The sequence below is a fragment of the Bos indicus x Bos taurus genome, chromosome 8 (genome assembly GCF_003369695.1).
Source record: "Bos indicus x Bos taurus breed Angus x Brahman F1 hybrid chromosome 8, Bos_hybrid_MaternalHap_v2.0, whole genome shotgun sequence".
Lineage (NCBI taxonomy): Eukaryota > Metazoa > Chordata > Mammalia > Artiodactyla > Bovidae > Bos > Bos indicus x Bos taurus.
This window is the reverse complement of record NC_040083.1, coordinates 19,017,413-19,030,066: the sequence shown is the minus strand read 5'-3', so window position 1 is coordinate 19,030,066 and position 12,654 is coordinate 19,017,413.

Sequence of the window (12,654 nt, the reverse complement as noted above, 5' to 3'; positions counted from 1 at the left end):
TATTTGAAATCATGTTTTCAGTTAGTTTCCTGAAGTAAAATACTTGAAATTTTTGTTTTAATTTAACTGTTAAATTAAAAAAAAAGCACTAAAAATATAACCTAAATTTTATTCAGTTGCCTTTTCACCCCAAATTAATCAGTTATTTGATGAATGTTTAAAGCATCTAGTCATAATTCCATTGGGTTATTTGATGAATGTTTAAAGCATCTAGTCATAATTCCATTGGGTTGTTTGTTCAGTTTCTGCTGAAAAGTAATCAAGAAATTTTTATTTCACATTTGTTCCTAGATGAGTAGACCCTGCAATTAAGCTGCCTTTAAAATCTGTAATATAATAGATGTTTTGTTAGAATATTAATGTATTTTATAAATGCAGTGTATTTTGATGTTGTTAAAATGTTACATTAGCCATTGTATCTAATTACAAAAAGATTTGGCTCTTGTGAAATGTATACATCTTGTAGAGTGTGATTAAAGGCTGTTATTTTTAGGGATGTAATTTGGGGAGCAATTTTCTATAAAACTGCTTAAATTGTTACTTTATAAATTTGAAATCATTTGGCACAATATTCATTTAACCAAATTACTGTTCTAAGAGCAATTCCACCTTCTAAATGGTTTTCAAAGAGTTAGTGAGTATGTGGCTCTCATTAACCTCTAGCATTTATGGCTTGAGTGATGGTTGTCCTTCTCTGCACAAGTCATATAGTTTACTTAACAATTCTTGGTTCTGGCCTTTATCTATAGCTCCAAAAGTTGCTAACATTGATTGAACTTCATTTATATACAGTTTCTTCAAGGAGAAAAACCAATTTTCAAGGTTAAGATTCAAGTCTTCTTTTAACCAACCAGTAAAGTAAAATGGATAATTCATTTATTCTTCCATTAAAATTATTAAGAGCCTACTATTTATAAGATATTAGCAGGTGAATCAAATTCAAGGACACAAAGTTTAAGACTTTATCTTTAAGCAAAGCAGATTAGGGGAGAGTTTCTTGCAAGATGGCAAGATTGGAAAAAAGCTTTAGGAATGCTCAAGTTATAGAAATTAACCAAATGTTATAGAGGAAATGGCTTTAAAACTATGTTTGTAAACCAAGCTACAGGGTTGAGAAACTTGAGGATTTGTTTAGCATTGACAATTTGTAATTGTGTGGTGTTCAAAAAATGAGAAAAACAGACATGTAATATGTCAGTAGGGGCAGAATACAGCAGGTGTTATTAAAAAAATAGAGAGAGAGAGACTACAGATATTCTTCAGCAAATAGTGGCTTAACATAGATGTGAGTAGCAGAAGAACATGAATAGAGGCCCTGGTGGCTCAGATGGTAAAGCATCTGTCTACAGTGCAGGAGACCTGGGTTCAATCCCTGGGTCGGGAAGCTGCCCTGGAGAAGGAAATGGCACCCCACTCCAGTACTATTGCCTGGAAAATCCCATGGAAGGAGGAGCCTGGTAGGCTACAGTCCATGGGTTTGCAAAGAGTCGGACATGACTGAGCAACTTCACTTCACCTCATTTTGGTATGTATAGAATACATTTGGAATAGAGAAAAATAGAAATGTAAGGAGACTGAAAAAGGAAGATGGCACTAAGAATAGGAAAAGTATTTTCAAGAGACACTGAAGAATTGATAGGACTTCAGTTCAGTTCAGTTCAGTTCAGTTGCTCAGTCATGTCCGACCCTTTGAGACCCCATGAATTGCAGCACACCAGGCCTCTTTGTCCGGAGAAGACAATGGCACCCCACTCCAGTACTCTTGCATGGAAAATCCCATGGATGGAGGAGCCTGGTAGGCTACAGTCCATGGGGTCACTAAGAGCCGAATAGGACTGAACGACTTCACTTTCACTTTCCACTTTCATGCATTAGAGAAGGAAATGACAACCCACTCCAGTGTTCTTGCCTGGAGAATCCCAGGGACGGGGGAGCCTGGTGGGCTGCCGTCTATGGGGTCGCACAGAGTCGGACCTGACTGAAGTGACTTAGCAGCAGCAGCAGCAGGCCCCCCTGTCCATCACCAACTCTTGGAGTTCACTCAAACTCATGTCCATCGAGTCAGTGATGCCATCCAGCCATCTCATCCTCTGTCCTCCCCTTCTCCTCTGGCCCCCAATCCCTCCCAGCATCAGAGTCTTTTCCAGTGAGTCAACTCTTTGAATCACGTGGCCAAAGTACTGGAGTTTCAGCTTTAGCATCATTCCTTCCAAAGAACACCCAAGACTGATCTCCTTTAAATGGACTGATTGGATCTCCTTGCAGTCCAAGGGACTCTCAAGAGTCTTCTCCAACACCACAGTTCAAAAGCATCAATTCTTCGGTGCTCAGCTTTCTTCACAGTCCAACTCTCACATCCATACATGACTACTGGAAAAACGATAGCCTTGACTAGACAGATCTTTGTTGACAAAGTAATGTCTCTGCTTTTTAATATGCTATCTAGGTTGGTCATAGCTTTCCTTCCAAGGAGTAAATGTCTTTTAATTTCATGGTTGCAGTCACCATCTGCAGTGATTTTGGAGCCCCAAAAGATAAAATCTGACACTGTTTCCCCATCTATTTCCCATGAAGTAATGGGACCAGATGCCATGATTTTAGTTTTCTGAATGTTGAGCTTTAAGCCAACCTTTTCACTGTCCTCTTTCACTTTCATCAAGAGGCTTTTTAGTTCCTCTTCACTTTCTGTCATAAGGGTGGTGTCATCTGCATATCTGAGGTTATTGATATTTCTCCTGGTAATCTTGATTCCAGCTTGTGCTTCTTCCAGCCCAGCACATCTCATGATGTACTCTGCATATAAGTTAAATAAGCAGGGTGACAATATACAGCCTTGAGGTACTCCTTTTCCTATTTGGAACCAGTCTGTTGTTCCATGTCCAGTTCTTACTCAGAAATTAGAAGTAAATGAAAAGGAAAGTCAAATTTTATTTGATTTTGACAATTTGATTATCAGGGTTTCTGGTCTTACTAATAGAGAGTGATATCATAGAAATAAATAGTTGTTAGGAGAAATATTTCACATCCTGAATATTTTGAATGTGACACCTGGGCACATATGCTACTATGAGACTGAAGAGAGGTATAGTGAAGCCTTTGAGAACTATCAGGGTTGAAAGCAAACTTGTGTGAGTGATTCTAATAGAGGAGGTTACATGGAATTATGAGATTGCTTGAATTCTTTGAGGGTTCTTGGAAAAACAAAATCAGTCCAGGAATAATTTCTGGGAAAACATAACAGGTGTTTAGAAGCAAAAATGCAACAGAAAATAAGAAAAATGAAAACAGAGAATTAGGACAGTGAAGAGAGAGCGTCTTTCCTCAAAAGAAGAAGGAAGAAGGTTTTGAGGACTCACCAAAGTTAAAAGGAAGGGCCAGAATGCACCATCTCCTTGCATTCATAAACAAAAAGACTAATTGTTGAGCAGGGAGAGTCCAGTCTCATTAAGAATCTTGTGGACATTTTGACTCTCTTCCTAGGAAAATATAAACTATACAAAAAATTATATTTCAGATGACTGATGAATCTTTAAAGTTTATCCAGAGCCTCTAACTTAAGGAAATGTTGCAAAAAAAAAAATCTTTTGATAACAATTTCAACAAGTTTCAAAGCACAGGTTAAGTTTATATAATGGATTATGGTTTTGTTTAGTCGCTAAGTGGTGTCTGACTTTTTGCAACCTGAAGGACTGTAGCCCCACTTCCCTGCATCCCCCGCCAGGCTCTTCTGTCCATGGGATTTCCCAGGTAAGAACACTGCAGTGCATTGCTATTTTCTTCTTCAGAGAATCTTTCCATACCAGGGATTGAATTAATGTCTCCTGCATTGGCAGGTGGATTCTTTACTACTGAACTGCCAGGGAAGCCCCATGATTCCTTATAGACCTTTCTTTTCAGATTCTATCTCATTTACAATAACTTACTTTGTTTTCAATTTTCTCCTGATTTATGATTAATTTTAAGACTTACTATAAGGATAGAAGTGTGTATGAATGGAATGGCCAGTGGTTCTGCTTTACAGCCCTCAGTTCAGTACATCACTCAGTAATGTCCGACTCTTTGTGATCCCATGGACTGCAGCATTCCAGCTGTCCTGTCCATCACCAACTCCTGAAGCTTACTCAAACTCATGCCCATTTGAAACGGTGATGCCTTCCAACCATCTCATCCTCTTTTGACCCCTTCTCCTGCATTGATATTTCCCAGCATCAGAATCTTTTCCAGTGAGTCAGTTCTTCTCATCAGGTGGCCAAAGTATTGGAGTTTCAGCTTCAGCATCAGTCCTTCCAATGAACAACCAGGACTGATCTCCTTTAGGATGGACTGGTAGGATCTCCTTGCAGTCCAAGGGACTCTCAAGAGTCTTCTCCAGCACCACAGTTCAAAAGCATCAGTTCTTCTGCACTCAGCTTTCTTTATACTCTAACTTTCACATCCATATGTGACTATCGGAAAAACCAAAGCTTTGGCTAGACGGACCTTTGTTAGCAAAGTAATGTCTCTGATTTTTAATATGCTGTCTAGGTTGGTCATAACTTTTCTTCTAAGAAGCAAATGTGTTTTAATTTCATGGCTTCAGTCACCATCTGCAGTGATTTTAGAGCCCCCCAAAATAAAGTCTGTCACTGTTTCCCCATCTATTTCCCATGAAGTAATGGGAAAAGATGCCACGATCTTGGTTTTCTGAATGTTGGGTTGTAAGCCAGCTTTTTCACTTTCATGAAGAGGCTTTTTAGTTCTTCTTCACTTTCTGCCATAAGGGTGGTATCACCTGCCTATCTGAGGTTATTGATATTTGTCCCAGTCAAGCACAAGCTTGATTCCAGCTTGTGCTTCATCCAGCCTGGCATTTTGCATAATGTACTCTGCATATAAATTAAATAAGCAGGGTGACAATATACAAGGTTGATCTACTCCTTTCCCTATTTGGAACCAGTCTGTTGCTCCATGCTCAGTTCTAACTTCTTTCTTAACCTGCATGCAGATTTCTCAGGAGACAGGTTAGGTGATCTGGTTTTCACCTCTCTTTAAGAATTTTCCACAGTTTGTTGTGATCCACACAGTCAAAGGCTTTGGCATAGTCAATAAAGCAGAAGTAGATGTTTTTCTGGAACTCTCTTGCTTTTTTGATGACCCAAAGGCTGTTGGTAATTTGATCTCTGGTTTCTCTGCCTTTTCTAAATCCAGCTTAAACTTCTGGAAGTTCACTGTTCATGTGCTATTGAAGCCTGGCTTGGAGAATGTTGAGCATTACTATGTTAGTGTGTGAGATGAGATGCTTCCCAAGGCCCCACTTGATTTCACATTCCAGGATGTCTGACTCTAGGTGAGTTATCACACCATCATGATTATCTGGGTCATGAAGTTCTTTTCTGTATAGTTCTGTGTGTTCTTGCCACCTCTTCTTAATATCTTCTGCTTCTGTTAGGTCCTTACCATTTCTGTCCTTTATTGAGCTCATCTTTGCATGAAATGCTCCCTTGGTATCTCTAATTTTCTTGAAGAGATCTCTAGTCTTTCCCATTCTATTGTTTTCCTCTATTTCTTTGCATTGATCACTGAGGAATCTTATCTCTCCTTGCTATTCTTTGGAACTCTGCATTCAGATGGGTATATCCTTCCTTTTCTCCTTTGCCTTTAGTTTGTCTTCTTTTATCAGCTATTTGTAAGGCCTCCTCAGATAACCATTTTGCTTTTTTGCTCTTCTTTTTCTTGGGGATGGTCTTGATCACTGCCTCCTGTACAATGTCCCAAACCTCCATCCATAGTTCTTCAGGCACTCTGTCTATCAGATCTAATCCCTTGAATCTATTTGTCACTTCCACTGTATAATCGTAAGGGATTTGATTTAGGTCATACCTGGATGGTCTAGTGGTTTTCCCTACTTTCTTCAGTTTACGTCTGAATTTAGCAATAAAGAGTTCATGATCTAAGCCACAGTCAGCTCCCGGTCTTGTTTTTGCTGACTGTATAGAGTTTCTCCATATTTGGCCGCAAAGAATATAATTAATCTGATTTTGGTATTGACCATCTGGTGATGGCCTAATCCCAGGAAAATTTCATTCCTTAGCCAATCACTGCATGGTTAAAATAGATAGAAGGAAATAAGAACACTCTTAAATGGAAATTGCAGAAAATACTGTATATATAGTCCTCAAAGCTGTGGAGGTTTGTACCTTTGATAACATTTAAAAATGGACTCTGTCTTTTTTTTTCTTTCCTGCTCAGTATTATCCTCTTTTAAGGGAAAGCTTCTGAACTATCATCTTTAACAATTCATCCACCTCAGGGAAATTTCAAAAAAGAGTAAAACCCTGTAAGAAATATTTGTGTACAACTGAATGATTTATTAAGGAAGTGCTTCTAAATGAAATCTGTAATGGAGTGAGAAAAGCAGGCAAGAAGTGGAAGAGGCCTAGAAGCGATTTCAGGAAAAGTGCCAGACTCAGCTTGTTTCATCAAGGAACTCTGGACAATACATTAAACCTCAAAATCCACTCCAACTGGAGGCAGGGAGCAAAACTTGCTAATACTGCTTCATCTGCATAGTTGCTAGTGTTGAAAGGCTTGGGGAGGGAGGGTTAATAGTAATCTCCAAGGCATTTAGAGGTACCTTCAATGCAGGCAAAGCATTTGCAGTGTTCCTTGTGTACTGCTGATGATATTGTTGAAACGTTGATAATATTATCCAAAGAATATTGTGCCTGGTAATATTCTTTTCTCTGAAATAAAGTTTGATATTAATATAGTCACTGTAGCTTTGTTTACCTGAGGGTAAGCCAGATAGAAGCTCAATTGGTAAAGAATCCACCTGCAATGCAGGAGACCCTGGTTTGATTCCTGGGTTGGGAAGATTCCCTGGAGAAGGGATAGGCTACCCACTCCAGTAGTCTGACCTGGAGAATTTCATGGACTGAATGCTCCATGGGTTCACAAAGAGCTGGACACAACTGAGCGCCTTTCACTTTCACTTTTCAACCCAGATAGACATTTTTTATCCTTTTACAATTAACCTGTATATATTTTTATATTTTAAATGGATTTCTTGAGAGTGACATATAGTTAGGTCTTGTGTTCTTTATTCAAACTGGCAATCTCTGTTTTTAATTGGGTCATTTGAACTGATTGCTTTAAGTATGATTATTGAGATGATTAGGTTTAAATATATTACCTTGCTAAATCTTTATATCTTCTATCATCTGTTCTACATTCCCTTTTCTACTCTTACTACCCCCTTTTTTATTTTTAATGATCTATTTTATCTCCTTTGTTAACTTCATAGCTATAATTCTTTGTATTGGTATTTTTGTGCTTACTGTAGAATTTCGTCTAGATCTTTAATTCATCACCATCTACTTTTAAATGACATAATAGTAATTCATTGTAAGGTGAATTTTAACTTTTAAGGTGACTGATGAATACAATCACCTGAATATTAATTTCTATGTTTGAGCTTTGTTTAGGGATGCAGGTTAGTTATTTGGGAACAGTGTGATCATTTTAGGGTTCTGATTTTTAAAATTTTGTGAAGTGAGATTGGAGCAGTATCTGTCTAGGCTTGGACTGCAAGGAGATCAAACCAGTCAACCCTAAAGGAAATTAATCCTTGATATTTATTGGAAGGACTGATGCTGAAGCTCTAATACTTTGGTCACCTGATGCAGAGAGTTGACTCATTAGAAAAGACCCTGCTGCTGGCAAAGATTGAAGGCAGGAGGAAAAGGGGATGACAGAGGACAGTGGATGAGATGGTTGGAAGGCATCGCTGACTCAATGGACGTGAGTTTGAGCAAACTCTGGGAGATGGTGAAGAACAGGGAAGTTCGGCTTGCTTCAGTCCATGGGGTCCCAAAGACTCAGACACGACTGAGTGACAGAACAACAAACTCTAGAGGCAAAGTTCATTTTTGGAATGTTGTGGTTTTCCAGCTGGCTACTGGGAAATATACTATTTTGAATCCCATTTGAGCAATGGATACTGTTTCATTTAAACCATTTGATAGCTTCTTTTCAGAAGAGTTTGTAAAATATCTATCTTTTAAATTAGTTGAGACTGTTTCTGAAGTATAATTGACCTATAATACTATATTAGTTCCTGTTTATACAATGTAATGATTCAATTTAATATTTCTATACATTTCAAAATAGTCACCACAGGTCTAGTTACAAATTGTCACCACACTAAAATACTACGTAACTATTGACTCTGTTCCTCACACTGTACATTTCATACTCATGCTTCACTTATATAGCAAATGGGCATTTGTATCTCTTAATATCCCTCACCTATTTCTCTCCTCTAGCACCCTCTCCCTGCTGGCAACCACCTGTTCATTTTCTGTATCTATGACTGTTTCTATTTTTTTATGTCCATTTGTTGTTTTTTTTTTTCAGATTTGACATATAAGTGAAATCATACAATATTTGTCTTTCTCTGAGATATTTCATTTAGCCTAGTATCCTCTAGGTCCATCCTTGATAACACAAATGACAATATTTTGGGTTTTTTATGGTTGATTAATATTCTATTATATATATATTTTATATATATCATATTTTCTTTATTCATTCATCTATTGATGAGCACTTAGGTTGCTTTTTATCATGGCTATAATAAGTAATGCCATAATGAACATAGGGGTGCATGTATCTTTTCAAAATGTATCACTGTCTTTGGCTAAATACCCAGGAGTGAAATTGATGGGTTAATGGTAGTTCAAGCAGAAAAACAAACTTATAGAAAAGGAGATAAGATCTCTGTTTACCAGAGATGGAAGGATGAGGGGATTGAATGAAGGAAGCAGAAAGATATACATTTCTACTTATAAGATAAATAAGTAGTAGGGATTTAATATATAACATGATAAATATAATTGCCACTGTTATATTTTTTTATGAAAGTTTAAGAGTAAATCCTAAGAGTTCTCATCACAAGGAAATATATTTTTTTCTGCCTTTAAATTTTGCATTATGGGCAGATTCTTTATACCATCTGAGCCTCTGGAGAAACCCATTATTTGATGATATATATGAGTCAAATCATTATGTTGTAAACTTTATACAGTGCTATACGTGAACTTCCTGATGTTCAAGCTGGTTTTAGAACAGGCAGAGGAACCAGAGATCTAACTGCCAACATCCACTGGATCATGGAAAAAGCAAGACAGTTCCAGAAAAACATCTATTTCTGCTTTATTGACTATGCCAAAGCCTTTGACTGTGTGGATCACAAGAAACTGTGGAAAATTCTGAAAGAGATGGGAATACCAGACCACCTGATCTGCCTCTTGAGAAATTTGTATGCAGGTCAGGAAGCAACAGTTAGAACTGGACATGGAACAATAGACTGGTTCCAAATAGGGAAAGGAGTTCGTCAAGGCTGTATATTGTCACCCTGTTTATTTAACTTATATGCAGAGTACATCATGAGAAACGCTGGACTGGAAGAAACACAAGCTGGAATCAAGATTGCCGGGAGAAATATCAATAACCTCAGATATGCAGATGATACCACCCTTATGGCAGAAAGTGAAGAGGAACTAAAAAGCCTCTTGATGAAAGTGAAAGTGGAGAGTGAAAAAGTTGGCTTAAAGCTCAACATTCAAAAAACGAAGATCATGGCATCCAGTCCCATGACTTCATGGGAAATAGATGGGGAAACAGTGGAAACAGTGTCAGACTTTATTTTTCTGGGCTCCAAAATCACTGCAGATGGTGACTGCAGCCATGAAATTAAAAGACGCTTACTCCTTGGAAGGAAAGTTATGACCAACCTAGATAGCATATTCAAAAGCAGAGACATTACTTTGCCAACAAAGGTTCATCTAGTCAAGGCTATGGTTTTTCCTGTGGTCATGTATGGATGTGAGAGTTGAACTGTGAAGAAGGCTGAGCGCCAAAGAATTGGCGCTTTTGAACTGTGATGTTGGAGAAGACTCTTGAGAGTCCCTTGGACTGCAAGGAGACTTGGAATGCAACTGCAAGTCCCTTGGAATGCAATCAGTCCATTCTGAAGGAGATCAGCCCTGGGATTTCTTTGGAAGGAATGATGCTAAAGCTGAAACTCCAGTACTTTGGTCACCTCATGTGAAGAATTGACTCATTGGAAAAGACTCTGGTGCTGGGAGGGATTGGGGGCAAGAGGAGAAGGGGACGACAGAGGATGAGATGGCTGGATGGCATCACTGACTCGATGGACGGGAGTCTGAGTGAACTCTGGGAGTTGGTGATGGACAGGGAGGCCTGGTGTGCTGCGATTCATGGGGTGGCAAAGAGTCGGACACGACTGAGCGACTGGTCTGATCTGATATATCAGTTATATCTCAATAAAACTTGAAGCAAACAAAAGAAAAAAATATTACCTGACATGTACTTTATAGCATGTATATTCAGTCTCGGTAAATGTTTCACATGCATTTGAACAGTGATTAGATTTTACAGATGTTGGCTATAGTAAATGGCAGGTTAGGAGAGATGGTAGACAATAATATTCACTTTTTAAATATTTTTATTTATTTATTTGACCATTTTGATCACCTTACAGTCCAAGGGACTATCAAGAGTCTTCTCCATTTGTGTTTTATTTAGAGTTTATAGTCCATTTGTATTTAATATAATTATTGATATCATTAGTTTTAAGTCTGCATCTTCTATATTCATTTTCTGTTTGTCCCACCTGTTCTTTTTTCTTCTGTTTTCACCTATCTGATTCTTTATATATTTTTATTATTAGGCTTGATTTAGCACTTTAGTATTACATTGTATTTTCTTTATTATCAGTATTGTTAATGATATTTTATTGCATTATATAAAATATTATAATCTAATTACTGTATCTATGTTTCTATTAAGTTACTAGCTCTACCAATCAGGCAGCTCAGATAGAAACCTCTTGTTCTTGGACTTTAGTTTTAACTTACCTCTGATCAGGGTACCAGGTCTACTTTTACATTACCAAATCTTTTAAATCCATCACCTCGTCTTTAAAATTAATCAGTATGACTGCCATTGTTCAGGATCATATCACCTTTTACCTAATGAAGTATAATAGCCTAACTAGTTTGTCTTCTTAGTTGCTAATTCCCAGTCTATCAATTTCAGATTAATTTTGAGATTCATGGTCTCATATAATGAAATGGGAGATCAAGTGACATGTGAGATCAAAGTACTTTAAAGATAAGGTTTTATATGGATATGTTTGTCCTGTGGATTTGTTCTATAATGGAGAAGCTACTGTGAGAAAAGAAGAATGGACAGAAAGAAAAATTAACTGGGGGAAAAGAAAGAGAATATTGAGGACTCTTTTCAGTGAGTGTAGGTATTATGTGTAAGGATTATGTATAAAATCAACAGTGGTGATGGAAACCAACGGCTAGTGAGTGGCTAGAGGATCTCTTAACTGTAGGAGGAAAAGAGGATGCTCCCTGGAGAAAATCATCTTCAGTTTATGTTCTTTCTTTGTGTCCTTAATCTGCTCAATTTCATGGTTATTTGCAGATACTAATCGCTCTAAATGGTTTAGTGGAAAGATAACTAGATGACTAAAGATGGGTGAATAAATGAGACACTTTTGTTTATGTTTCATTTCACTGGGACTAAGGCCTGACATTTCCCCCCTAGTGTGGCAAAGAAAATTAAGGTTTTCAAAGGAAAGCATTTCTGGAATGTTGAGAAATGTAGAGTCATTGCCATAAAGTGAAGAATATCAAAAATGCAAAAATTCCAGATTGGTAGAAAGAAATATTGAAATGGCTAAAGGCATCGTGAATGACATGACATTTACACAGTGGCTACGTAAATTTAAATGGTATGTCATAGAATTCAAGTAAGTTGGACTTGTATTTTCAAAGTGTTTTCTTTCAAAAATATTGTATGTCTGTTATGCTAATTGTAGAAATTAAAAGGTGATACTAGCAAATCTATTTTAATCTGAATTAATGTCTGGCAATCTTAAAGTTCCAAATTAAATTCAAATATATTCATGTTCCCTCAACATTGCAATGTTCTTACGATCTGATAGTATTCTAAAGCTTTGGATATGTTATGACATGTTATTCATACAAAATTAATTATTGAAAAAAATTGAAAGACTTATCAACTGGATACTTAATAAGCAATATCATCTGGGATTTCTGCTTAAAATAGAAGTAGACTTTTTTCTTAATTTATCTGTATATATGTAAAAGAAAAGAGAATTCCATGGACAGAGAAGTCTGGCAGGCTACAGTCCATGGGGTTGCAAAGAGTTGGACATGACTGAGAAACTAACAGAGAAAAGGAAAGAAAGTGAAATTCTCTCAGTTGTGTCCAACTCTGTGACGCCACAGACTGAACCGAATTCTCCAGGCCAGAATACTGGAGTGGGTAGCCATTCCCTTCTCCAGGGATCTTCCTAACCCTGGGATTGAACTCAGGTCTTCCCAACCCAGGCATCAAACCCAGGTCTCCCACATTTCCGGTGGAGTCCTTACCAGCTGAGCCACCAGGGAAGCCCAAGAATACTGGAGTGGGTAGCCTATCCCTTATGCAGCGGATCTTCCCCACCCAGGAATGGAACCTGGGTCTCTTGCATTGCAGGCAGATTCTTTACTAGCTGAGCTACCAGGGAAGCCCCTTTTGGTAAGGTTTTTTTTTTTTTTTTTAATGTTTCTTTCC